Genomic DNA, 26,480 nt, shown 5'->3' with positions numbered 1-26,480 from the left:
GGCTTCCTCTGAGCCCTGGACTCCACTGCTAACAGACTTTCCCACCTGAAGACTAGGTTAAGGTGCTCTGAAAGGGAGCAGCCCATCTCCCCAGGTCATCTCCTACAGCCGCTAGAGTGCTCTTCAGTGGCAGCAGGCAGGAGAGTGGGTGGTCCCAGGCCCCTTTTTGTGGCATGGGGGCTGGGAGCAGAGGGCCAGTATTCACCCTTTTGGCAAACTCCCATCACTTCTCTTGCCAAGCATATGTGTATGTACATTGTGCATGTATTAAGAGGAGGACTGGCCTATCCAAAATTCACACATTCACTGTCCCATCCTGTCTTGTTGGACTAAGCAGGAACTTACTCCCCATGACTGCTCTAACTGCTATGGCGCCCTCCTACAGGACACTCTGAGAATTGTCATTAACGCCTCCCACCCCCAAATGCAGTTCTCATGGGAGGGGAGAATGAAGGGAAGGGTCTGGGCAGCCCCTCCTGAGGCCAGGTTTACCTTGGAAGTAGGGGTTCCTGGCTCTCAAAGTGAGAATCGAAGCATGGGCCTCTGATTTCATCATCTTGTCTCACTACTGGCTGGTCCACAGGTGACCTCAAGGGACTCATCTGGGAAGTAGAGGCAGAGGCAGCTAGTTCTTTAAGGCTTGTGGACATGGGAGAGCAGAGCCAGGTGACAGTGTGAGAGTCATGTCACTCCTTTCCCCTCAGGGACCAGCCGTCTCCCACACACCTCTGGCAAACCCTCAGGTTTTGCCCATTGCAATCCTTTTGTTACAAGTGTGCTCTGTGACACTCTGAGAGAAAGCAGGCACGTGTCAGAGGGAATGGTGCCAGGAAAAGGGAATTGCCAAAGATGCTCACAGGGCTGCTTGTGCACTTGGGACCACATGCTTGCACAAGTGTGTGTGTAAGCTTCCACGTGTGACCTCCCATCACACCCACCTGACACACCGACTGGCCTGCCCAAGTGTCTAGCACACACACGTCATCCACATCACAGCTAGGTGTGCAGCAGCCTGACGTCCTGAGTGGTCTCCTGCCAGCTTTGCCTCCAAATTTCCTGGCAGATCTTGGGGCACATAGGCTGGGACTTTGGAAGGCCTGGCCCATGGAGTCCCAAGGGGAGGCCCACTTCATGTCACCTTCACCCACATTCTGCCTTGCTCCTTTGAGGAGTGTCTGCCCCACTCTGGTGCCTGGCTGTGCCTAGGACCTGGGGATAAAGAATAATCTTGAGTAGTGACACACCTGGTTGAGGTTATCATGTGCAAGGTCCTGGTTTCAAGCACCCAGTCCTCACCTACAGGTAAGAAGCTTCACAAATGTAGTGCTGTAGGTGTGTCTTATTCTCTCTCCCTCTCTACCTCCTCCTTCCCTTCCCTCTCAATTTGTATCTGTCAAAAAGGAAAAAGAAAGAAAAGGGGGTGGAAATGACCACAAAGAGCAGTGGATCAGCTGTGTAGGCACCAAACTCCAGCAATAACCCTGGTGGCAATCAGATTAATTAATAAAAATAAGAAGGGGGCCAGGTGGTGGTGCACTCAGCTAAGCACCCATAGTACTAAGCACAAGGACCCGTGCAAGGATCTGAGTTCGAGCTCCTCACCTGCAGGGGGATGCTTCACAAGTGGTGAAGCAAGTCTACAGGTGTTTGTCTTTCTCTCTCCCCCCTCGCTTCTCAATTTCTCTCTGTCTTATCCACTACTTTTTTAAAAAATGGAAATAAATGTCTGCCAGGAGCAGTGGATTTGTAGTGCCTGCACTGAGCCACAGCAATAACCCTAGAGGCAAAAAAAAATATATATATATATATCTGTAGCTACATGCCCTATAGGGCTGGCAGAGGGTCAACAGACAAGGACTCTGGCTATTTTGAGGTGGGCAATATGCAACTCTGGGATAGAAGTGAAGAAGTCATGGAGAAAGTCTTGTTCCCCTCCTCCATAGCTCTGCCTCCCCTATGGGGTATGGGGGACATGAAACTTTATAGAGCTGGACCTAAAAGGAGCTAGGTTTCCTGAGCAGAATGGGTGGGTAAGGCATTCCAGGTGGTAGGAACAACCTGTGCAAAGATTTGGCAGCAGGCCTTGCTTGGGAGGATGCTCACCTGCCAGATCACCAACCCTGCCTCTGCTGACTGCACCAGGAAGGAGTGTCCTGTTTCAGAGCTCTCTGTGCAGTGAAAGTACAGAAAGGGGAGTTGGGTGCAAGGAACCCTAATGTGGTAAATGGTCAGAAGGAAGCCCTTGTAGAGGAGGGGTGGATGGGGGTACAAGTCTCTCTTCAGATCTCCCCCTCATCACCTTTGAAGAATGCACGTTCTCTGTATCTCAGTATCTCCAAAATCCCGTTGGCACAGGGAACCAACCCCACACGAGGGTCCGAGCTCCCTAGTGTCTTCCTGGTTTTTTTTTTTTTCAAGATTAATTTCTTTATTTTTTTAAACATTCTTTTTTAAAAAAAAATTTTATTTTATTGAGATGCAGAAAGACAGACAGAGAGAAACACCAGAGCACTTCTCAGCTCTGGCTTATGATGGTATGGGGAATTGAACCTGGGACTTAGGAGCCTCAGGCATAAGAGTCTATTTGCATACCCAACACTTCCCCACCTGTCTTCCTGATTTTTAAGTACGATGGTCATGAGCATTTATTTTCACTTGTTCCATAGCTCACAAATGGTCTTTTATGCATGAAATACAGCGTAATAAAAGTTTTAATGGTGTTTATGCCCATGTTTATGGGGATGTTGTGGGGCGAGGTTGGCTGCAATGCCTCTGTGTGATTACCTGAGTTTGGCACCCTAATAGGGGCCTGGCCAGGATTCTGCTCACAGCTCCACTCGCCCATCGGGGATTCTGGATTTTTCCAGAATAAGGTTGGGATGGTAGGGGATGAATGCACAGCCAGCTTGGCTTCGGCACATCACTTTTCCTTCCTGAGTCTTTGTGTCCCCTTTGAAAAGTGAGCAGCTTGGTATTTGGTTTGAATCCAGACTTCACTGTGGCAGCTTGGTTACCGTGGCAGCTTCCACATGTTGGAGGCACTAGTGGGGGCACTGGATGAGAGGATGCCCTCTGAACATGGCTCCTGACACAGAAGTTGTGTTTGCTTGAAACCCACCAGAACAAACAGCCTCTCAGTGGAAGCAGGGTGGACTGGGGTTGGAAGCTCTGTGTTCTGTGTTCAGACCCACTGTTCACTGGTCAGGAAGTCTCTGGAATCCATTCACCACCAAAGCCCCCATTCCTCACTCTGCTTCTGAGTCAAATGGGAACCCCAACCACTTTTACAGACATCAGACAGAGTTCTAGTAAAGGCAAGTGTTTTGCATACGCTGGGGGTCAGTAACCAGGATTCTAATTCCCAAGACATCACTCCAGGAAAGAAACCTCAATCTGCCTCACAGGGCTAGGCCCAGGGTGCACTCCGGGCACCCCTAATCTCAAACCAGGCCCAAAATCCAGTCCTGATCAGAGTTAGGGGCCTGGGCTGGAGTGGTAGGGAAGCACAGATCAAAGGCAAGGAGAATTAGCATCGCAGAGAGTCCAGAGGAGGGGAGGCCAGGATTAATTCACTTTCCTCTTCCTGCTGTTCCTTCTGCCTCCCAAGGCATTGGGGGAAGGGTAACCATCCACTCTCTAGCCCCTGCCTTATCCCTGAGGCTCAGGGATACTTACTTCTTGTTCTGGAGCAAGAGTGCAGTGAAAGTGGCTGCACTGCTCACATTCCGGAACCTTGGACTTGAATGGACAGGAACGAAAAGACATGGGCCATAATGGCATTCACAAAGGCTGGATGCCGGGTGTGGGCCAAGGAGGGCATACGGTACCATGAGCCCACCCAACCACTCAAGGACACAGGAGAGGAAAGCATGTATGTGTGCATTTGTGTATATGTATGCCTTTGTGCCTGTGCAGGGTGGGCATAGCACCTCCACACATCTGTGAATCTATTAACTGTGAGCCTGGTTGACCCTGGTGTCCAATGAGTAGGGACATAGGGGTGCATGTGTGGGTAGAGGAGTCTCGCAAGGACTTAGAATGAGAAGGAAGATGTGTCAGGGGACTGGAGTTAACAGCTTGATCTGGGGGCTTCACATACTCTGCCATCCAACTGTAGTGAGACCGCATTGCAAAGCCTCTCCATGATTCAGTTTCCTTATCCGAAGGGAGAGGGACACTCACTGTTTGTGAGGATTAAATTAGTCAATAAACAGGAAGCATTTAAAGCAGCCCCTGGCTCACAATGTATTGCTTGAGAAGGATTCCCTACTACCTGGAGGGGGCGTGGTGGGGCAGCACCTGCTGGCGGGTGGGAGGAGCAGGGTCAGCCCAGAGCCTGCCAGGAGCCTGTCTTGGCAGGAGCCTGGGAGGAAGGCTGCTCTGAAGACAGCAGAGCTGGGCAGCCCGTGGCAGGGCCTGGACAATGAAGCATGTGGTGCAGGGGGAATCATGAGGACAGCCAGAGCCAACTGGCAGTTGCAGTCTTGGTGCTCACTGGCTCCCCACTGCACACAGGGCTCCCCACCTCCCCACCTCCCACCCCCACCCCCACCCCCACTTCCAGCATTCCACTTTCTACCAAGCACCACCACCACCACCACCACCCCCACACATACTTCCTGCCCTGGAGTAACAGCATTCTACCCTCACCCCCCAGCAGCTCTGCCTGCCCCTGTAAAGACTGAAAGGTCTATGCCTGGGGCCCTTCTGCAGATGGGGAAAGCAGGCATGAAGAAGGGAGGGACACGGCCAGAGGAGACCAGGAGTCAGGAAGCCAGGACAGAGAAGGGTAAAACAGCCCCCTTGCCTCTGGCACAGCCCCATTGGCTCTCAGCTCTTCAGAGGATCTGCACTAGCTTCCAAAGCCCCTGGAACCACTCCTCAGATGTCCCTGATTCACAGGCTGTATCACCAGCACAACTCTCCACATGTGCATGGTCTCTAAGCACCCACCAGAACTGGGGGAAACGGCAAGTCTTGACATTTAACCCTTGAAGGTACCCCTGCACCCCTGCTTCTTTGCTTCTCTGTGCCTCATCCATTCTGGTCTAAATCCTCAGCTGTCAAGGACCACTGCAGATGCCACCTCTTTCAGGAAGCCTTCTCTGTAGTCGTTGTTTTGTTTGTTTCTTCTTTGTTGATGCTGGGGCTTGACAGCCCCTAGCAGACTTCCTTTTTCCCAGATAGTGGCAGGACAGAGGGAGAGAGTTGGAAAGATCCCAACACACCAAAGCACCAAAGCTTCTTCCAGCCCTGCCTAAGGGCAAGACTAGAAGCTGGGCTGCGTGCATACCAAAGCAGGCACACTATCCAATCGAGCTATCATGCCTGTCCTTGAAGCTTCTCTGACTGCCTTATCCACTAGTGGACTCTTGGCCCCCTGCCCACCAGCAACCTAACATACTCCTCTCTTCAGAGCTGAGCACTTTACCCACTGGGAGATCAGACCAGGAGCTTCTCTGTGCAGTGCCGCCCCAGTCCACAGACAAGGAGAGGGTGCTCACAGGATGGGGTGCACCAGAGGCACACCAACACCTGTGGCTCCCAGAACCTCTCCGAGCCGGTGCCGCAGGGCCATGTAATAGAATGCTCCACAGCTACGGCTCTGAACTGTCTTGGATTCCAAACTTGGTTCTCCACTCACCAGCAGTGTGACCTTCGGTTTGCTGTCTAACCTGTCTCAGCTGATCACCTAGGAAGGGGAATAAGGTTGTAAGAATGAAATGAGTTAACATATGTAAGATCTTAGAACCATACCCTGTACAATAGCCCTCTTCCTTGTCTGGGAGGAATATAGTCTCAATACCCTCCCCCACCCTCTGCCTCCAGTGGGTCCTAAAAGCCACAGATAGTAACCAAACATTATATATTAAAGTTTTTTTTTTTTTCCTATACAAATACACCTATGCTAAGAGGCTGGGAAATGGCTCACCCGGTAGAAGGTAGATCACAAACTTTACCACACGGTGGATTCATGTAGGGGAGAAGTCCCAGAAAAATCCCTGGTGGAAATTAAAATATAATCTATGCTAAAGTGTAATTTGTAAATTAGGTGTAAGGAAGTAGCAACAGCAAAAACAAAATAGAACCGTTGTAACAGTATGCTGTGATAAGCTGTAGAGCCCACAAGTGACTGTGGTCTCTCAAAATATCTTATTGCATATAGTACTTTCCAACCATGACTGACCACGGGTAACTGAAAATGCCAAAAGTTCAACTGCAGGCACTGTGTGTAGTAGTTGTAGTGAGCTGTTGTTAATGTCCACATTGTTACCACTGTCGCTGGAAGGATACATAAAGGTGTGGGGCCCAAGTTCTGTCCCGCAAACCAGTCCCATTTTACAGAGAAGGAAATTGAAGCTCCAACAGGCAATGTAGTCCCCCCCCCTTGGTGCCCATCTCCCCACCCCCTGTCCCTAACTCAAAGTGGCAGGGCTGGGATTCAGGGCCAGGTCATAAGACTCCAAAGTCCATGCTCTTTCAACAAGCCCAAGCTGCCGCTCAGTCTGGCAGCAAGATAAGCCATGTACACAAATAGCCGTAATCCAAGGTAGAAAGTGATAAGTGCCAAACAGAGACCGATAAAGACTTGGGCTTGTTTGTGTGTGGGAGGGGGTCTTCACTCTGAGGGGAGGGGGTGGAGGTCAGGGAAGGCTTCCAAGACCCGGTGACAATTGTGTGCAGCCTCAGAGGATGATGACTGAGTGGGGAGATGTTCCAGCTGGGGGTGAGGGCAGTGTGTGCAAAGACATGGTGCTCTGTGTCTGTATACTTAGCAGAATATAACATATATTAGCAGAATATAACATCTCAGAGACCCAAAACATATTGGTGGGAGGCAGGGGGAGGGGAGATATGTCCTGACCCCACTTGGTCCAGGAACCTCCCCCACTCCTGCTGTCCCCATAAGGAGACAGGGTCAATTCTTCCAATTCTCTGAAGGTCTTCATGGAGCAGAGGGTCCCCCTTGTCCTCCAGCTCCTCAAAACTTCCTGACCTGAGCTCCTGACAGTGAGGTGTTTGGCTTAAGACCAGGAGGTCTCCGCAAGGTGAGCTAAACAATGCTACTCCGTGGTGTGTTGGAGCCAGCCAGGACTGGTTCAAAAGGGCCAATTGCTCAATCTTCATAGCTGAGCACGCTAGGTGCTAGTGCTGGTTTGAAACTGGCCTTGGTGGGAGCCTTTGCACCATGGAAAACAGTAAATTCGACAAAATGGCTCTCCACTCAGAGAATCAGATGTTGAATACTTTCTAGTATACCTCTGAGCAGGCTGTGTGCTGCTGAGGGAGCAAGTCCCCACTCCCAGGAGGGTGTGAGCCGAGAGACCCTTTTTCTCAGAGCCTAGGAAAAGTCAGGTTTACATAAAGAAAATCATCAGGGTAATTATTCATGCAAGGAAATCATTAACCACTTGATTCAGATACTGGGAGTAGGGCAGGGACCTGAGGAAAAGTATGTGGAGCTATGTGCTGGCAAATTCCACAGATGGAAACTTCAAAGCCACACAGGGAGGAAAAGGGACACTGGGACTAGAAACAGTGTCTCCAGCCTTCCAATCAAAGTTGCCTGTAGGGCCCAGGGCTGGGCTACTGGAGAAGTGAGACCCTCCTGCACAGGCTGGAACCTATCTCCTCCATCACATTCTAAGCCCTAACAGCATGGGACATATCACTGATCCCCTGTGCCTAGTTTTTGTGCCTGGAACAGAGCAAGTGTTCAATAAATATTCGCTGGATGAATCTGTGTGCCTGGGATCCCGTGTCCTGAAGGCATTTGGAAATCTGGGCCTGTTATCATCGGAGATCATCACCGAGGGGAGAGATATGCACTCCTGCTGAAAGACATGGCATCGAGAGGCCAGGGTTCAAATATCAGCTATACCCTTTTGTATATGAGGCTGGTCAAACCACAGAGCCTCTTGAACCCTGGGTTATTCATCTGCAGAGTGGTTTCACAACTCCTACTTGCCTCTTAGGGCTGCAGCAGCATTCAGGGAAAACAAGTGCTCTTCACAAACTCTGCACTTAGTCCGGGAGGTGGCACAGTGGATAAAGCCTTGGACTCTCAAGCATGGGGTCCTGAGATTAATCCTGTAAGCACAGGTACCAGAGTGATGTTTAGTATCCTCAGTCTTCCTCAGTGTCTCTCTCTCTCTCTCTTTCTCTCCCCCCTCTCTCCATATGCACCAGTCTCTGAGAGCAGTAACTTTCAAAAGTATTTATCTCCATACAGCTGTTTGTTGCCACTATTCCCTGCCCCAGCCTACAGCCACTGAATGGGAGAGCTGAGGATGGACTGGCACCTGCCAAGTCAGGAGGGGGTAAGATGGGGTAGGATGGGCTGAAATTTAACCAGTGCTCCAGATGAGTCCACAGAGGAAGGATCTCTGTCTGCTGCTCTCCAAGATAGGCATCCAAGCCCAACCCCCACCACCACCATCATAGGGCAGGGGACAAACTGGTGTAGATGGGCATCCAGCTTCCCCTAGGCTGTGTGTAGAGGAGGCTGGACAGCTGGGGGTGGCAGTGTTCCTACAGCCCTCCCAAGTGACATCTGACTTCTGCCAAAGAGGCTGAGGGCAGTGAAGGCAGGATGAGGGCCAGGGAGGCAGGTGGAGAGGGTGCCCATTTAGGGGCACAGCAACCCAGGCCCCAGTGGAAAGAAAATAGAAAGGCCTTGTGTCAGCAGCCAGACCCCTGGGTGGCCTGACTCCCCACTTCTTTCTGTTCAGCAGGATTCTAGTTGGCACCAGCTGTAGTCAGGAACAATGCCTGGGTCTCTTTCTTCTTTTTAATTTTAATAGAGGGGAGAGAAGGACTGAGCCACTCATTGAAAAGCTCAGCATAGTGGAGGTGCCTGAGGCTGTGTGTCTTTGAGAAAAAACACAAGATGCAGGGCCCCCAGGGCCAGCTGCCAGGAGCAAGAAGGAACATCATTCTGGGACCCCAAGGCCCCAGTCCTGCTAAGGCCTCTTGCTGCTGTGTGACCTAGGGCAGCTTCATTCCTTACTCTGACCTGTTCCTCCACAGTTCCCCAGCAGAGCTTGCCTTCCAGATTCCATTCTGTGCTAACACTTCTCCCTACCCCCAAAACTTTCGAAGTAGTATTGAGTGTGGGCTTACAAGCTCCTGGAGAGCTGTATGGTCCCTTCACTGCACCTGACTGCCTAGCAGTCACTCGGGTGCTGTGCAGGGTAATAGAACAGTAAATCATCCTACTGCCTACAGTTTGGTTAGGGAGGTGGCAACCTGCCTGGCTAATAACAAGTCACACTGGACAAAAGAAATGCTCTGTGCCTTGGTTTACTCATCTGAAAAATGGCTAAGTTAATATAATTACTAATCAGTTCCCAAGGGGTGCAGAGGATTCGTGCCTGTGTGCAGGAGCCTCAGAGCCTGGCACATAGTAAGGACATAACGTCCATGCTGCTGCTGCTGCTGGAGAAAGAGGAGGTACAGTGGCATTAGGGGGAGGCCAGGGAGACAGCTCCTCTGCTGGTTATCACAGTAGGCTTTGGAGCAGGTGGCTGCAGACACAGCCTCAAAGGTCCCTAGGCGTGTGTCCCAGGAGCTAAGAGCATTATATAAAGCTCACTGTTCTGGAAGCCACTCAAAATGACAGGGCTAGGGTGAGGGTGGGAGGTTGAGTCTTGAAACCAGAAAGCTGTGGTCCAGGTGAGAAGGGAAGATATTCAGACTCTGAGGTCTTCTTCCCCCACCACCACCCCCAATTCCTCCCTAGTACCAGAATGGAAGGGAACTCTACCACAACCCCCACCAATCCCTACCACAGGTGCAGGAGCTATCAGAAAGAAGGTGGAATGCTCTAACCTCCCCTGGTCACTTGTCCCAGACTCACCCCAGAGCAGTGTTTGTCACTTTAGCTCCCAGGTGGCTTCCCTGGTCACTGGGACAGGTGAGAGGCCCTGAGTTAGAGGACCTGGTTCTTGTTCCAGTTCTGACACTCCCTCATCATGTGGCCACGGATCCCATTGGGGCTTAGTGTCACCTATAAAAGGTCCCTGCTGAGGGAAGTGGAAGGCCATTACCTATTCACAGGCCTGGACAGGCCATTCCTGTCCCTACCTGATGAGATGGGGCTTCTGAGAACACTCCTCCTCAAAGCAAGATCCCCTCCAACTCTAGAGTAATTTAATTCAAGGGCAGAAGGACTCACAGGACAAGCAGATGCTCCCATGGGGCATCCTGTATGTATGCCACACTGTCTCACTTGACAAATGGGAAAATGGAGACCCACAGAAAGTCTGAGATGTGCTCAAGCCATTGGGCCATGGTGGGCTGGCTGGGCAGGTGTCCCAGATGCTGAGGCCACTGCTCAGTCTGCTCTGTTAGGGTCTTCCATTTGGACAAGGCTTTGGCTGCTGGCTGTGTTGGTGACTCTGGAAGCAAAGGGCAGAGCTCCAGGACTAATGGAGACAGAGAAGGCAGCACAGCAGGAGAGAGCACCTGGGTCAGCTGAGGGATTATCAGGGGCCTGGAGGGTGTGGCCTCAGAATGAAGGGCCTTATTTTATAGGAATATGGGGAGGCAGCACATTTGCTTTCTGCAGGGCCCAGCCATTCATCCCCAAAGGCATGGGTCCCAATCATAGCTGGGCGGAGACCCAGTGCCACTATGGGAGGGATCCTGGTCATTCATTCCCCCCAAGTTGGAGAGGGTCTGCACCACCCCAGATTACCCCCAAAGATAACCTGTGTGCACTGAGAACTGGTGATGAGATGAAGGTAGGTCCCCTTTCTCACCCTGTGCCCAGTCCAGAACTGGAAGCAAGTTCAGCCACACCCACTGGACAGGCTGCAGGCCACTCAACTTCTCTGAGTATTTTTTTGGGGGGAGGTGAAATATGTGTGGGAGGATGAAGGGAATCTATGTAATGTTTTCTTGTCAGCATATAAACAGTGCTTACTTGGGCATACAGTAAGTGTTCAACAAACATGACCACTCTGCTCCTTTGGTCCCGATGTTAGGTGTCCCTAGGTCCTTCTGTGGAGACACACACACACACACACACACACACACACACAGTCTGAAGAAGTATGAATCCACCCCCACAAGTACCATTCCCCATGTTGCTCCCCCTACCCAGACAGCTGGGGGCCCCCTGCCTACCAGCCTGAAACACCATGCCCCATGCTGAGCCTCCACTTTGCACCTCCCAAAGGACTAGGCCAAAGCAGTGGCCTTCTGTTGAGCTGATGGCATTGTCACTTGAGTCTGCTCTGAAAGTGGTGCAGGCTGACCCTGTCTTGGTACCCACAAGCCAGCTCCATGCTGCCCACACATGCAAACAGGCCCTGAAGCCGCATCTGGAGCCAGGTGATTTATGAACCTGCATTAGCCAAGCAGGAGCCATCTTCCAGTTCTCAGTGGCTGGGAAATGAGAGCACTTTCCTCTCTGCTTTATCCCTCCTCCCCACCGCCCCTGCCCCTAGACCTCCAGAGCCACAGAGGTCAAGGCTGAGAGGTGGAGAAGGAGTGGGGGTAGTAGGAACACACCTCTCTAAAGAAGCCTAACCACTACCAAGAGACTTTGCCCTTGGTTTACAGAGTCCCAGAGAGGGGAGAAAAATAGCCCAGAGCCATACAGAGAGCCTATAGAATAAGGCTGTGCAGCTGGGGCTAAGAGACCACCAGGAAACTTTGTTAATGAGGGCCTGAGTTTGATCCTAATTGACTCTGGACAAGTCACTCACTGTGCAGTTTTCTTTAAAGGAGGGAATGATAACAGCACCTAATCTGAGGCTGTGTGAACTTTTAATGAACCAACACCTAAGAGGCTCTCACTCCACTTCCCAACACACAGTAGGCGCCAAGCTTCTTCCAAGACCTCACAGAGATCCAGCCTGCTTTGTTACCTCTCTGAAAGATAAATAAAAATGGCAAAGGCAGAAGTAGGAGGAACTGGAGCCCTGGGTCCCAGGGAAGAGTTCAGGTGAGATTCCCCAGCTTTGCAGCCATCAAGTACCACCCATGCCTGCTCAGCTGGGAAGAGCTGCAGCTTCCCTGGCTCTGGCTCCACACTGCAGGAACTGCTGCTTGTGTGGGGCTTGTCCCCTCTGTGCTCTGTAGCTGCTTCCTGGTATCCAGAGGACTGGGAGCAGGAGACAGGTATCCTCTGGTCAGGAATTTTGGGATGTGCGTGTTCACCCCTAAGGTCACCTGCATCTCCCCACTTCCTGAGAGCGCAGAGCATTCTGACCTAAGCGATGGTGGCAACAGGGTGGCTCTAGTTCTTGGCTGGAACTGGCTTCTCACCCCTCCAGCAGGTCCTGACACTCCATCCAGAGGCTGTAGGCCTGGTGTGGGGAGGTGATTTTCTGGCTGCTGCAAAACTATGAATTGCTAGGAGAGTGCAGACAGAGTGCAGACTGCAGTGGTTCCAGCCACCATTCACTGAGCTGTATCCTCACTCTCCAGCCTATAGTCTGGCTTGCTACTGCTTCTCAGGTCTCCTGGCCCCTCAGCTTCCCGGGGCCATCCATCCAGGCTGCCAGGGAGAAGCTCACTCCTAAGGGACTGGGCTGAGATCAATGCCTCCTAGTTTCTCCCTAGAGGTCTAGAAGCGCTTCCGGACCCCCCCCCCCCCCCAGGAGCAGAAAGGGCAGCCAGTCCGAATGACAGGCCAAAAGACTGAGGCCCAGAGAGGAGAAGCCTTCCCTTTCATCCAAGGCCTAGGGAGCCAGGATTTCCCCTGGGGAAATGGAACAGGCTTTCCCCCCACTCACACACCCCACACCCAGTGGACCTGAGCCGCAGTTCTCTGAGCCCTCGGGAATCCAGGCTGAGTCCGCTACCCGTAGCCTTGAGAATGCATTCAGGGCTGGCAAATGCATTGTGCCTCCTCTCCCTCGGCGGCGTAAGGAGTGATCTCGCCGGCTCGGAAGGAGTTCAAGCCGAGGTCAGAGAAACCCTCGGAAGGATGTTCTAAAATGGGGGGACGAAAAATGGGGAGTACTCCTCCGGCCGGGTCCCCGCGTCGGTCGGCGCTGGTCAATGCCCAGGAGGCCCGGGCGATCCCGGGAGTCTGCGTGGCACGTCCGCGCTCCCCAGCGGGCCTCGTCAATCAGGCAGCAGCCGGGCCCGGGCAGGACGTCTTCCGCTGGTCTTGGGCCCCCGGGGAGACCCCCGCCCCGGCTGCCTCTCGGTGCCCGCCCCCCGGCGGTGTCATTGTTCTCTGACGTCACGCCTGGGCCCCGCCCCTCGCCCACACACTTCTCCCCCCCCACCCATCCCATCTCCACCCGCTCCTGGCACCCGAGACCCCGCAGCCTCCGAAGCCAGGGCCAAGCTGGGTTCCCCCCCGCAGCCCGGTCAGGGCTGCGCCCCCTTGCGCTCTCCCCAACTTGCCTTTGTTATTCCAGCTCCCTTCCTCGCCTCCGACGCCGCGGCAGGCTGCAAAACGCGGAGCGCGGAGTCCCCACCACACCTGGAACCCAAAGCGGGCGCCCTGCCCAAGCTCCCCCCCACCCCCCTCCCCGGCCCGCCCCCGGCCCCGCCCCGCCTCGCCTCGCCTCGCCTGTGCGGGAGGGAGGGCGTGCGTGCTAGCATGTGTGTCCAACCCCGACTGCGCGGGCGCTGATTAGGATTTGGGACTCAGGGCGCCGCAAATCATGACGGGGGCGGGGGGCTAGAGGGAGGGGTGTGGAAAAGGAAGTGGGGACGGGGGTGGGTGGGGGAGGTCATGTGTTTGTGTATCTCCCTGAACGTGAGGATTTGGTGAACAGGAGGCGGCTGCGTGTTTTGTTTTCTGAGTGTGTGTGGTGCTGTGCAGCGAGGTGTGTACGTGTGTGCGCGCAGTTCCTGCATGTGTGAGTGTGTCTGCGGTGACTGTGGACACGGGCACATCTGCGAGGCACAGAGTACGTGTATGTATGTGTGTGGTAGTTTGCGTGCTGACGGTGGGCGCGAATGTGTAGGAGTTTCTGTGTGTGAGTGGAAGTGGACATAAGCCAAAGTGGGTGAGCACTGAAATGCTCCTGGGAGTGGGTCTCTGCAAAAAAAAAACCGCGAATGGGGTGCCCCAGCTGCTCCTTGAAAGTGCCATCGTTCTCCGCAGCCACTGAGGCCGTGCCCAGTAGGGAACAGAGACCTAGACCCGAGTTCCCCGGGACCCTCACCCCGCCCGGGTGCTCCCAGTGGAGTCTCGGGGGAATGAACCGCGCAGGGGACCGGGCACAGACCTTGCGCGCCTCTCCTCGCCAGCCACCGTGGGACCAAGCTCCAGTTTCCCCTGTGCTCGCCCTTGGCGGGGGGCGGAGGGTATCCTCTGCTCACCCCACTGGCCTGTCCGGGGCGACCCCAGTATCTCCTTCCGGGAAAGGCGTCGGTAGCGATCTTATTAGCAGTTCGCTCACACTCCCCCAGCCCCCGGTTCGGGTACCTGACAGCGTCGGTTGCCCAGAGTGCGCTCCAGTCGGGGGCATGCAAGCCACGGGGATGGGGAGGGCACCTTCGTGAGCCCCCTTCGTCCCATTGGGTCCCTTTAAGCTCAGTTTCCTCTCCTACTCCAAACTTGCTGGGGCGGGGGAGAAGTGGAGGGGGGGGGCGGTCTGGGAGCAGTGAAGGGAGGGGGAGAAAAAAAGGGAGGTGAGTCGTGGGAGGGGGTGGTGACGAACGAAGTCGATCGGAGTCACAGAGAAGCTTGGAAACAGCCGAGACCCAGGCGCGGGGAAGCCAGAACGCAAGTGGAGGGAGAGGTCGGCGAGGGAGGGAGAGAGCGAGAGAGCGTAGAGCGCGCAGCCAGGCGAGTGGAGCCTAGAGCCGGCGGCGGCTGTGGAGACGCGGCGCTCCAGTCCGCCCGCTGCTCCGCGCCGTCTTTTGCGAGCGGCCGGCGGCGCGGGGCCCTTTGGAAATAGAATAGCCAATGTAATCTGACACTTCAACTTGCTCGGCTCCGGGCGAGTTGATTCACTTACTCACCCCCTAACGCCGAGTTCCTTTTCACTGTCTGTGGACATTAAAAAAGCGAGCGGCGGCGGGCGCCTGGGAGAGCGAGCGAACGAGCGAGCCAGCCAGCGGCCGGGCGGGCGAGCAGCCGCGGCAGAGCGCGGTGACCCTCGCCCCGGGCGGTGCGGAGCCGGAGCCGGAGCCCGAGCGGAGACCAGCGCAGCGCCCTCGTCGCGCTCCTCCCGGCCCGAGCCGGCCCTGCCCCGCGGCGGCGGCGGCGGCAGCGGCGGCAGTGGCAGCGGCGCGTCCTCCAGCGGCGGCAGCGGCTCTCGCAGCGCCCGGTAAGTTTGGAGCCAGATCCGAGCGCCCGCCGGTCCCGGGCTTTCCACCCCCGGCCCCCGTGGGCTCCTGCGGTCCGAGCGTGGGACGCGGGGCGCTGGGGCTTTTCCCTTGGAGAGTCCGCCAGGCCGGGAGAGCCCGGCTGCGATGCGCTTCCCTTGGCGGGCGGGGGCCGAGGCCCAGGCGAGTGGCGATCGCGGGTCTGCGCGGGGCTGGCTCCAGCTGCGCGGAGACCGGGTCTGCGCGGTGTGCGGGCGAGAGTGCGGTTGTGCGCGCGCGGACCTGGCGCCGGTCTCCTGCCGCTGCGCCTCCAGCCCCGGCTCGGTACACCCAGGGGGCCGGGCAGGACCGAGATTCGGGAAGGACTGAAGGACTACCTCGGCCTCCCCAGCCTCCTTTGGGGGAGACGCGAAGTTGTGCGCCCTGGGTGGACGAGAACCGCCTGGGAAAGCAGCGGGTCTTGGGGTGGCCAGGGGGTGGTGGCGTTAAGTTGTGCATCTGAATTTCCAGGGAAAACACACACTTTTGTAAATGGGAGGCGGGGGCGCGGTTAAGTTGTTTGTGTGTGAATTGCCCTGCCGCGGGGAGACGCGGCGCGCGGTCCTAGCCTGGCACGCCGAGAGGTGTGTGCAGGGCTCGCTTCCTCTGGGTCTCTGGAAGCCGGAGAGGGGCGGGAAGGCCGCCTCCTGGACCAGGTTCCCCGGGTCAGGAGGGAAGCCCTGGGGGAGATGTGCGTGTCTGTGTGCGCGCGCGTTGCAAATACGAAAGTAATTTCCCAGTCTTCTTTCTTCCTCTCCGTCTCTGTCTCTGGCGGCGGCGGCCCCGCGGGAGTGGGAGGCCGGCCGGCCAGGATGGAGAGTGGGGGGCCCGGCCGGAGCTGGAGATAGATTGCCTGGGGTGGTAAGGGGGAAAGGAGAGAGTGGGGTGGGCGGACTCTGGAAGATTGTTTCGCATTCCTGGCGTCTGTGGTGGGGGAAAGCAGTGGGGAGCGCGGCCTGGGCGTCTGGGGTCGCGGGCAGCGGGAGCGAGTCGCCCCCTCTCCGGGGACATTTGTCCAGGAGGCCGACCGGACGGGGAGAGGGCGCGGTGCGAAGGGCAGGCTCCCCGCCCAGGAGCAGCGGGGGCGCGGGCGAGGGGCTACCGCCTTCCCGGCTATTGTGCGCCAGCGGATTTTCACGGGAGACTGCCCCGGAGCCGCCGCCTGAGAAGGCCGGGAACCGGCCACAGTCCGGGTTTAAAAGACACTCCAGGAATGTAAACAACCCGGGCGGGAGCGCGCAGGGGCTGCGGGCCCAGGCCCCCCACCCCTCCCTGGGGGACAGCGGGAGCACGGGGCTAGTCCCTCCCGCTCCTCTACCTGCCCTGCCTCAAACTTTTCCTCCCTGCCCGCCTGCCTTCCCTCTTCACCTCGCCCCTCTAACCGGGCACCAGGAGAGAAATTCTGCCCGGGAAGACACCGAGGGCGCGGGGCACCCAGTGGCTGGCCGTGAAGGCCGGCGGCCCAGCCCCTGCCCTGCCCAGGTGCGCCTGCCTGGGAGCCGCTTCCTCAGCCGGCGGTGCCCGAGTTACTGGGGCTCCTAAAGCCTGCTCGCCGCCCTCCTTCCCTCCGTCCGTCCCACCCTCCCACCGCTCCTTCCCCTCCCCTCCCCGCTCTCCCCCTTCTCCTCTCCCCTGACTGCTTTTCCAATGCCCTGACATGAGGGAGGAAGATTTAACTTGGCAGCCCAAACAAATGTTCTCTCAGAGGTCCTCCAAGAAGCTGGCGGCTGGGCTGGCAGGGCAAGGGCACTGCTCGGCCAGCCTTTTCCTCCTCCTGGCTTTGCCATTTGGAGCCCCCAGGGTAGACTGCCCAGGGTATGAGAATAGAGCCCAGTCCCACAGATTGAAGCAGGAGGCAGGCACCGCCTCTGGCTCTCAGAACCCCCTGGTTTGAGGATGAGCAGCAGTGGCCAGGAATTGCTTCCTGGTGCCAACGGGTTTCTGGAGGATTTTCTTGAGCAACAGTTTGTCTCCTGGCTGCAAGCTGGGAACAGGGCTTGGTAGACTGAGGGTTAACCAGTGTTGTCTCCTCCTCCCTCGTGGGTGTGAGGACAGGGCAGGGCAGGAGGCCAGAGGCTGTTCCCAGAGGTGCCTGGGTTTGCTATTATTGTTTTTTTTTTTTTTTTAAGGTAGAGATAAAGGGGCAGACGCTGTGGTTGGAGAATGGACAGCCTGGCTGCTAGTGCATTCTGCCTTGCCTGGCCTGGCCTGGCATTTGCCTAGTCCCCAGAGTTTCAAAGTTGCTACTAAGACATCATGGAAGTTCAGATAAGAGAACAAGGCCCTAACTCTCTCTGTCCTGGCTGCTCTTTGAGGGAGTCTAGTGTTGTGGGGAGGGGTTTGGTTGGCCTAACTCCTAAGTTGCCTGCAGCCTTGCCCTGGTGGTGTGGTTCATGAATGCCCCAAGCCTTATGCTGACCTTTCTCTCAAGTTGAGGATGTTGAAACACCAGCATCAAACAAAAGACACATTGAAAGCCTATCTGCCACAAAGCACGTGTGACTTTGGGGCCAAGGGAATGCATTTGGAGGGAGATGGTGTTTTCTTCTGAGTTTTATGATGTTGGTCTGGTTTTGTTTTTCCCAAAAGGACAGAGCAGTTCCCTGTCCCAAGTCACAAGATTATGAAATGCTGTTTTCACATGGACATCTCAAAACTTTAGACTTTGATTGTTGGTGGCAGTAAGGGAAGGAGGGGCAGAGATATTGGGGTTACTACTGGTGGAGGGAACAGTCCAGAGTTTTCAAGAGTTTGAAATGGTTTGGGGGGCTGGGTTTTCAGGCATTTGGGGCATGGCTCATGGAGAAGAGCTGGACAGAAGAAATTGCTGGGCTTATGCAAATTTTGATAACTAATCCTGTCTGCATAGAAGAAAAAAAAAAAAAAGGAAAAAAGAAAGGAAAGAAAAAAAGAATTTCTGGCTTCTCTGTGAGGACAAAATGTCCCTTTCTGTATGAAGGAAATGAGGGTGGAGGATCTTCCTTCACAGCCAGGAGCAAAGTGGAGAGAGATCCAGAGACTGAGGTTTGGCCACATAGCCAAACACTCTCTTCCCCATCATAGGAACACTTTGGGAGTCTGTATCTGTGACAGAACACATGTGACTCTGTGGCCATGGAAATGCACCCAATGGGAGAAAAGGTTTTAGTCTGAAGTTTTATGATTTCAGGTGGGTTTTTAGCTACATCTCTGACTCCCCAGAAATGAGTCTCAAACTCAGAAAGCTAGAGAAGGGGGGACTCTAGAAAGAGCTGCAGCAGCACTATATTCCTGCCTGTCAGAGATGGATCAGAAGGCACATACATTAGGCCCTGCCATGTCCCTAGAGTAGCTGAGCACAAGTGTGAGGCCATGGGTGTGGATGCTGCCTTCTCTGGCATTAGCCAGGGCCCAGCAGGTGATCTCAACCCGAGGCTCAGGGTGAGAGGTTGCTGGGAGAAATCTGGGCACCAGCAAGTTAATTTCCGGAAGCTTCCCTAGGCTCTCTGTTATGGAATCAGGAAGCAGGGACAGGCTGTGATGGGGTCCCATACGTTTTCATTCATAACTTTACTCCCAAGGGCCCTCACCGGGCCCCAATCACAGCCTCATCTTTATGAGGTTCTTTAGGTTTTGTGTGGACAACAAAGGCCAGGCTGCAGTAATTACCCCAGGCCCTGTTGCAGCCTTGCCTAGTGACTGTTCTGACCTCTCAGCAGGATGCAATGGCCTCTATCCACACCCTCCTGAGAGGGGGGATGCTTTGTCCTTAGGACCCCTGAGCATGGGGGTGGGGAGACAGGGCCTGACTGAATTGTTAGCTCTAGGGGTGAGTTCCAGGTTGTCCCCGCCACCCCATCCCATCCCCCACTGTAAAGAAGGCTGAGAAATCCAGTTCCAGGCAGAGGCTTTGGGGAAAGCTGCCAGGAGCCTATTGTGACTGTACAGGTCTTCTCATTATTGGAAGAGTTGTGGGGCAGATGTCAGGTGGCTAGAGCCCACTGATCGCTTCTGGCAAGTAGCTTCACTCTGCTGGACCTCAGTCTCCTGATCTGTAGAATGGGTCCCAAGGTACATCCCCTCCTGCCCCACTCATTTACCATGAAGATGATGAGCAGGTCAGGAGACATGTGTCCCCTCCCTAAAGGCCTGGAAAGCTCATGAGCGCAGAATGGATGAAGCACAAAGAGGCTGCATTGGAAGTGGTAGGAATGTTTTCCAGAAACTGCTTTCCCATGCAAACCTACTTTCCTGGCATCTGGACAAGAGATTGGTCTCCTGTGCCCCCCTTCCCTGTGGTAAGGCATTCACCACCTCAGGCAGCCTCTGACAACTTGCAAGCTTTGCCAAGTGCATAGCATGCCTTCTGCACACCCAGCCCTCTTGAGCCACACTTGGGGCTTGAGGTGTTGAGGATGCTCCAAATCAGACTACTGATTTTTTCCTGAATGGTCACTGATTCATCCCTAGCATCCAGGCACACCATACTGGCATGGGGTGTTAGGAGGGGGCACCCTTCAAGTGGCTACTTCCAACCCTTATTGGGAGTGATGGCGGCAGGGCAGTGGGCTGGGGTCTGCCCTGTGTCTTTGTGTACTGTGTGCCAGTGTCACCTCTGGATGCTTTGCTTGTTTGAGGGATGAAGAGAAAGCAGGAGATGTGTGTGGTGGTTGAAGTCAGGTATGCGGCCAACACTGATGTCGTGGGTGCTTACTGAGAGTCTGTAGTGTGTGGACTGGGGCCTGCATGAGACACAGAAATGTGTAAGATAGTTCCTGTTTCTTAGGAGCTTGTAGTCCAGTAAGGGCAGGAAGATCAGGCCAGATAAATAATTAACCACCAGCACTTGGCTGCCTGCCATAGGCAGCTGCTGACAGAACCACAGCCCTTTGCCTTTCTCGGACACTTGGCCAATTTAGAAACTCTCTCTTAACTTTGTGGAGCCCCAACAGCCATAGTGTGAGCAAGCTGCTCTTTGGAATTGTCCTCATTTATGAGAGAACAAAACTGAGGTTCAGAGAGGTGAGATGAACTGAGAGTGAGCCTGGGCACAGCCCTGAGCTGCCGAGACGCCGGTGCTCTGTGCTGGAGGCAGCCCAGGGATCTGGATACACCAGTCTGTGTGGACCCTGAAAATGAGAGTGGGGTGTGGAAGGACCCAGGTTAAGGAGCCTAGAAAGCTCACCAGTGGGACTTGCCTTGGGACTTCCCACTGCACCTCATACCCTGCGCCCTCTGTAGCTGAGTACCACCACCCCCTTTTGCGCAGTGTCTTAGAACCCACATAAACTGTGAACCCCACATTTTGCCATGACTGCTCAGGACTTGCTTGTCAGTGCCTGGGGCCCTCACCCCCACCCCTGACCCTGGAGCAGGAAGCAGAGATGTTGTCAGGCCCCAGGTCCCTGTGCAGTCCAAGGCTGCGATGGTTTCTATAGATACAGACATTGACTCAGCCTGCCCCTCCTCTGGCTGAGTCAGGCCCCACGCAGTGAGGGACAGCAGCCCTGAAGAAGCCCTTGGGTGCTTTTTGCCCACTGACACTGCCTGTCTGCTGCTCACACCACTGCATGGGGTCTTCAGGAGCTCCTCAGACCGCTACCCTGGGATAAGACTACAGCTGGTGGGGTGCAGCCTGGGGAGCAGCTGGGCAGGCTGAGCTGGCACCTCCCCAGGAAGCCTGGCCCAGCCCAGCGCACCTGCACAGGTAGTGACTGGAGTCCAGGAGGGCCCCGGGGCCCGCCTGTCAGGCCCAGCTGCCGGGGTTACTGCAGGATCCTGCTCGGGGAGGCCGGGGTGTCTGAGCTAATTAGATTTCTTAGATTTCAATGCTCCCCTAATCCTGTTAGCCGGGCTGTAATTGTAACCACTTGAAGGTTTTAGCCAGAGCAGACTGTTGAGGACAGACGGTGTGGGGACTCTACTGTGCCCCAGCCCAAGCCTGAGCCAGCCAGCTGGGGACTAGGGACTCCCTTCCTGGGTCTCTGGGGTAGGGTGAGTGATGGTAGGCATTATGGTTGTCTCTAGACACTTAATGTTTTTGGGATCTTAGGGAAGAAGTGACTCAAGCCTTCTGCTGTTTCAGATGGGGAAACTGAGGCCCACAGAGGAACAGGGGCTGGCCTAGGACTTTAGAAGCTGATAGTGGCAAGATGGCAAGGACTGGCAGTCTGACTTTTGATCTTTGTCCCTGGAGATCTCAGAGCCTGTCTGAAATTACCCAGGTTCATAGAGCCTTTTGGGAAAGACTTCCACTGGAGGCAGAGTCTGGCAGCTTCCTTTGCCTTCACATAGGCATCATCAGCTCTGCCAACCAGGGTTTCTGCTGTGGGCTCAGGCTGGCTTCTCCTAGGCCTCTCAGATGTGGGGGCTTCCATTCTTTCCCCTTAGCAGTCTTTCCCAGATTTTTGGTATTTCCAGGGGTTCAACTCAATGTAGATCATTGCTTTAGCATAAAAAGGCACAGCTATTATGATGGGAGGTGGTGGCATGGTGGCATGGTGGCGCTCAAACACAAGACTCCCTGCCTCTGGGTTTGCATCCCTGAATATGTAGATTAGAGTTGGGAGGCATAGGAGTGCCCTGCTTTGACCATTCCTTTTCTAGCCCAGGAAACTCAACTATGGAAAGACAAAAATGGACCAAAACCAAGGTCAGCAACCAGTAGTGACAGAGGCAGTCTGGACCCTGTATCCCCCAGACCATTCTTTGAGCAAATTATTTATCAAGCACATCTTCTGATTTAAGTACAGCACTGCCAACCTCCCTTCAGAACTCATCAGTACAGGACTCTTCCCTCGTGATTTGGGGAGGGCCAGCTAAAACTAAAGAGAGTGGGGTTTATTCTTGAGCATCTAGATCATGTACAGGGCTGGGAAGTTTTCAGCATAACCCCCAGATCTATTTTGCTAGAAGACAGTTGGCGTTAGAGCCCCAGCTCATTGCTGATAGAGACGGAGAGGAGGATGTCTGTAGCACTGTTCCACTGCTTGTGAAGCTCCTCCCTGCAGGGGACTGGGGCTTGAAACCAGGTCCTTGCACCTGGTACTGTTTGTGTTCTAGCGGATGTGCCACCACCCAGCTGCCATGCTTCTTTTTCATTGATATGTGGGAGCCAATGTCTTGCACATATGTGATTTCACCACTCCTGGGCTGCGTTTTCATTAAGAGAGTCTGACAGACAGACAGACAGACCATAGCAGTGAGCTTCCTCCAGTTCCAGTGCATTCCCATGAGGTGCCAAGGGCTAGAACCTCAACCACATACAGCACAGATCCAACCTGCTGAACTGTGTCTCAGGCCCCTGGCAGGGTGATTCTTGGAATGTGAGTTGGCTGGTTGCATTGTGGATTTGACGGAGGTAAAGCAGAAACCACCTAGAGAGGCTACCAGCTATTCATCTGTGCAGAGAGATGGGTGGTTCCCTCTGACTGTCCCCATCTCCCTGCTGACTTGTATCCTTCGCAGGGCTATTGGCCTGCTGGCTTGTCCCTGCAAACACTTCTCTCTGGATGGAGAAGCAGGGAGGGCAACTTCTTGCATTGGGCCACAGTGAAAGGACAAGCCAAGAAGGGCCCTCCAGGTCCAGGGTGAGGGAGGAAACACCAGGCACCTGCCCTCACCCCGTCCCTCGCTCTGTCCAAGGGCTATTGCCCAAACACCCCCACACCCAGCCCTTCAGCCAGGTTTTCCCAAAAACTGGAAACTTGGTGCTTGGCCCTAGCCAGCCAGAGCTGGCTGAAGGATGGTGGGACACAGAGACTCCTGAAGAGCCTGGAAACCCCAACATAACCTTTCTTAGTAGGAAAAGGTCCTCAGAAGGTCTGGATCAGGCCTGATGATTTGGAGGGAGGGTCAGGCCCAGAGAGGGGAAGATTCTGCAAGAGGTCACCCCTGCACTGGGGTAGCTTATGGAGGAAGGTGGTCTGTGGTATGGTGGGTTTTCTACTGCTGTCATGCTTTGGCTCTCCTGCTGTCATTTGCATCCTTAGAGCAACTCTTTGAAGTCCACCATAAGTAACCTGCATGTCTTGGGCAGCTGATTCGACTTTTCTCAGGATGCCCAAGTCTGACTCCAGTTCCAGCCTCTGTGACCTGGGGAATCCCAAAGCTGGTCTCTCTGTCTGTAGGACAAACTTCCTAGTTGTGTAAATGTAACACATGGCCTTGCCCAAGAGAAAATGAAGTGTATGCAGTGCCGGGCACTTACTAAGTGCTTAATGGTAGCCTTGGTCATTGTCACAACCAGAGTGGACCAGTGAGGCCTAGCACAACTGTGAACTTTGTGGCACCTGCAACTTCCTGATGAGGAGACCTGGGTAGAGATTGCCTGAGATTAGGTGATACATCCAACACAGCCCAAACCGGACCTGGCATTTCCCGTGCAGCCTGTTCCCCTTGGCATTTGGGAGGTGCCTGCAAGCCTGCTTACCCATACCAACCCTGAAGCTGATGTATATGACTCCTCCTGTGCTTCTGCTTATGGGGAGAGCATGCTTGGGATCCAGTTTTTGTCACCTCCAGATGGCTGAGCAATGTTACTGTGCATGGCATGACTGACTGGCACCTCTGAGCCACAGATTCTTATCAGAGAGCCATGAGCAGAACCCATGTCAAGATTTCCCAGGGTGGGTTCTTGTTGTTAATGTTTCGGGGGCTCCAGCTGGCTGGGCTAGCTTCGTGGCGGCAGACAGAGACGACCAGAGACACACAGCTGGGCAGAGAAGCTTTATTCACGAGCGGGCAAACATGTGCTCTCCTGTCTTTCTCCTCTGGCGGCAGAGAGAGACCCTTAGACTAACCACCACACAGAACTCTCCTGCATCCTTCTCACGCGGTGGTGCCAAGAACTCTGGAACTCTGTAGGGGTTCCCTTGGGACGGGGACAAGCGGGCACGAAACTAGCAGGGGACAAACCAATTTTTCTGGCAGGGGGAGAGCTAGACCAAACCAGTGTAAAGCATACAACAGGTTCTGGGGAACCTCAGTCCACGAGAGGAAGGCACATGACACCCCCTGTTTCCCAGGAGTTTGGCAAGCCTCTGTGTCTCCCAGCCTTCCCCAGATCCAGTGACTGCTTCTTCAGTGCCCTTTGCCATGTGGTCTGACTTGGGAAGCTAGCAGAAGGGCACCACAGGCCAGGCCAGGCCAGGCCAGGCTAGACAGCCCCTTCCATTCTGGCATCCACAGCTTAGCCCACAGAAGCCCTTCCCCGCTGAGGAACCACCTTCCCAGCGGAGCCGTGTGCCAGGAGCATGAGGACAGCTGTCACGTGGATGGAAACCCTCCCCGGGCTGCTATCTTGGCAGCTCTACCTGACTTCTCCCCCTCCTGGCCTGCACGTCCCTCTCTGCCTCTGGTACTGGCCACCATTTTTTTTTGGGTGGCTGTTGTTGTTTACCAGACCACAAATCCGTCTGTGGTCAGGCAGTACTGGAAGCAAGGCCAGCTTGGCAGTGGGGTGGACCTTTGCTGCTTCCCAGAGACGGACTTTTTGTCTCACCAGCTGTCAGAGTCAGCAGGGCCTTGAATCTGGCCTGAAGGCCCTGGACCTGCTTGCAGACCTGTGCATATCGCCCTTTCTGGAGAGATGGTCTTGGCTTTGTTCAGATGCTTGAGATAGTGGGGACCCCTGAGAGCAGTAGTAGAATGATGGCCTTGTCCCAGGTTCTGTGGAACAGGGCTGCTGTGTTGCTTTCCCCCACTTCCTTCCCACAAGCCCTTCCATTCCATCCGTTTCTGTGACCTCCCTCACCAAGGGGGTATTTGTGTTGTCTGCCTCAGTTTTTTTCTTTTTTAATTTCCTATTTTTTAAAAAAAATATTTTTTTAATTTGATAGGACAGAGAAAAATTGAGATGGAAGAGGGATAGAGGGAGGGAGGGAGAGAGAGGGAGAGGAGAGGAGAGAGAGAGAGAGAGACTGACTGACTGACTGACTGACTGACTGACTGACTGACTGACTGACAGCACTGCTTCACCATTTGTGAAGCTTTTCCCTGCAGGTGAGGATGGGGAGTTTGAACCCAGGGCCTTGTGCATGGTGATCTGTGTGCTTAGTCAGAAGCACCACCTCCTGGCCTCCACAGCCCCAGGTTCTAACTCAACCAGATGTCATTCTGATGAGGAAACTGAGAGTGAGGGAGTGGAAAGGATCTTACCAAGGTCACTAACGTTGGTAGGTTCCTGGACATAGGACCTGGCACAGGGACAGTGATTAGCCTGGGTGGGGGTGGCTTCCCTGCTGAAACCATGGTCTCCTTCCTAGGAGATGTTCCAGAGCAGCCCTAAAAATGAGTTGGTATCCTCAGAAAGAGCCTGGGGTTATGAGGAAAGGAGGAAGTTCTCGCCTCCTCCCTCTTCTAGGAAGTCTGGGTAGGACTTATCTAGGGCCACCTCCTCCTGGGCTTCCTCTTTGTGGGTCCTGGGGCCTCAGCAGACACAAAGAGGAGAGCCTGTATGTTCAGCTTGCCTTGTTGGTGTGAGTTAGTTAAAGACTCTTAGCTGGGAGTTTCCAGGCCTACTGTGTATAGTGGACAAGTCACCCTGTAGCTCATAGTCCTCACACCCCTGGCTTTCTGGGACTCCAAGAAGTGGGCTTTGTAGCCCACAGGGAGTGGGGATGTGACCTCCTAGGCCACCAGCCTCCTATCCCAGCTGACCAGCTCATCTGAGCTCCAGACCTACCTAGTGCTTTGGCTCCTGGGAGAAGAGAGGGAAAACCTCAGGGGTGGCTTCACACGGGTGGCTGTGAAAGGTGCTTCCTGCAAGCTGTGGCTTCATCTCGGATTGAGTCCCTGCAAAAGCACAGCTTGCTTATTCTTCCTAACCCAGCCCAGCTGGACACATGCTTTGTGCCTCTGCTTCATCTATGAGGCTGACCCCTTTAAGAAAGAATCCAACTATATTGGGTCCCAGAATGTTCAGGCCATTCAGCACCTCTCCCTAGCCTCCTTGTTACCTCTGCCAGCATGAGCCTGAGCAACTTAGAGACCTCACACCTGGCCTCACCTGGCCCGGGGCATTAGACATGTCATCAGTGACTCACTGATGGTCAGATGGAAGAAGGTAGTCTGACATCGGCTCTTGGAGTAGGATCAGATGTGTGCCCCATGGATGAAGAAGGTTTCTAATTATTGCCAGCATGCTCACCTGACACTATACCTGGGGTCCTTCCTGAGAGCCGCTCTCTGCCAGCTCTGCTCCCTGCCACTCTGTC

The 26,480-nt window shown here is 54.6% G+C and overlaps 1 protein-coding gene and 1 long non-coding RNA gene across 6 annotated transcripts in view; one reads left to right on the top strand and one right to left on the bottom strand.

Annotated features, from left to right (window-relative positions):
- Nucleotides 1-505: 505 nt before the first annotated feature.
- Nucleotides 506-14,809, bottom strand: LOC132542744 (uncharacterized). Of its 2 annotated transcripts, none has more exons than XR_009553730.1 (2): nt 14,402-14,809; nt 506-13,447 (listed from the first exon to the last, which is right to left on the bottom strand). It is a non-coding gene; the product is annotated as an uncharacterized LOC132542744 (long non-coding RNA). The 2 variants fall into 2 exon arrangements; XR_009553722.1 differs by having other exon boundaries at nt 14,202-14,580.
- Nucleotides 14,810-15,099: 290 nt separating this feature from the next.
- ZMIZ1 (zinc finger MIZ-type containing 1) overlaps nt 15,100-26,480 on the top strand; it is a 247,006-nt gene continuing 235,625 nt past the window's right edge. For all 4 annotated transcript variants that reach the window (XM_060205252.1, XM_060205317.1, XM_060205369.1 and 1 more), the window contains exon 1: nt 15,100-15,248. The gene's annotated coding sequence lies outside the window, so the exon portion shown is untranslated. The remainder of the gene's footprint in view (nt 15,249-26,480) is intronic.

The sequence above is a fragment of the Erinaceus europaeus genome, chromosome 1, assembly GCF_950295315.1.
Source record: "Erinaceus europaeus chromosome 1, mEriEur2.1, whole genome shotgun sequence".
NCBI classification, from domain to species: Eukaryota; Metazoa; Chordata; class Mammalia; order Eulipotyphla; family Erinaceidae; genus Erinaceus; species Erinaceus europaeus.
This window is presented reverse-complemented; position numbering and strand designations above follow the sequence as displayed.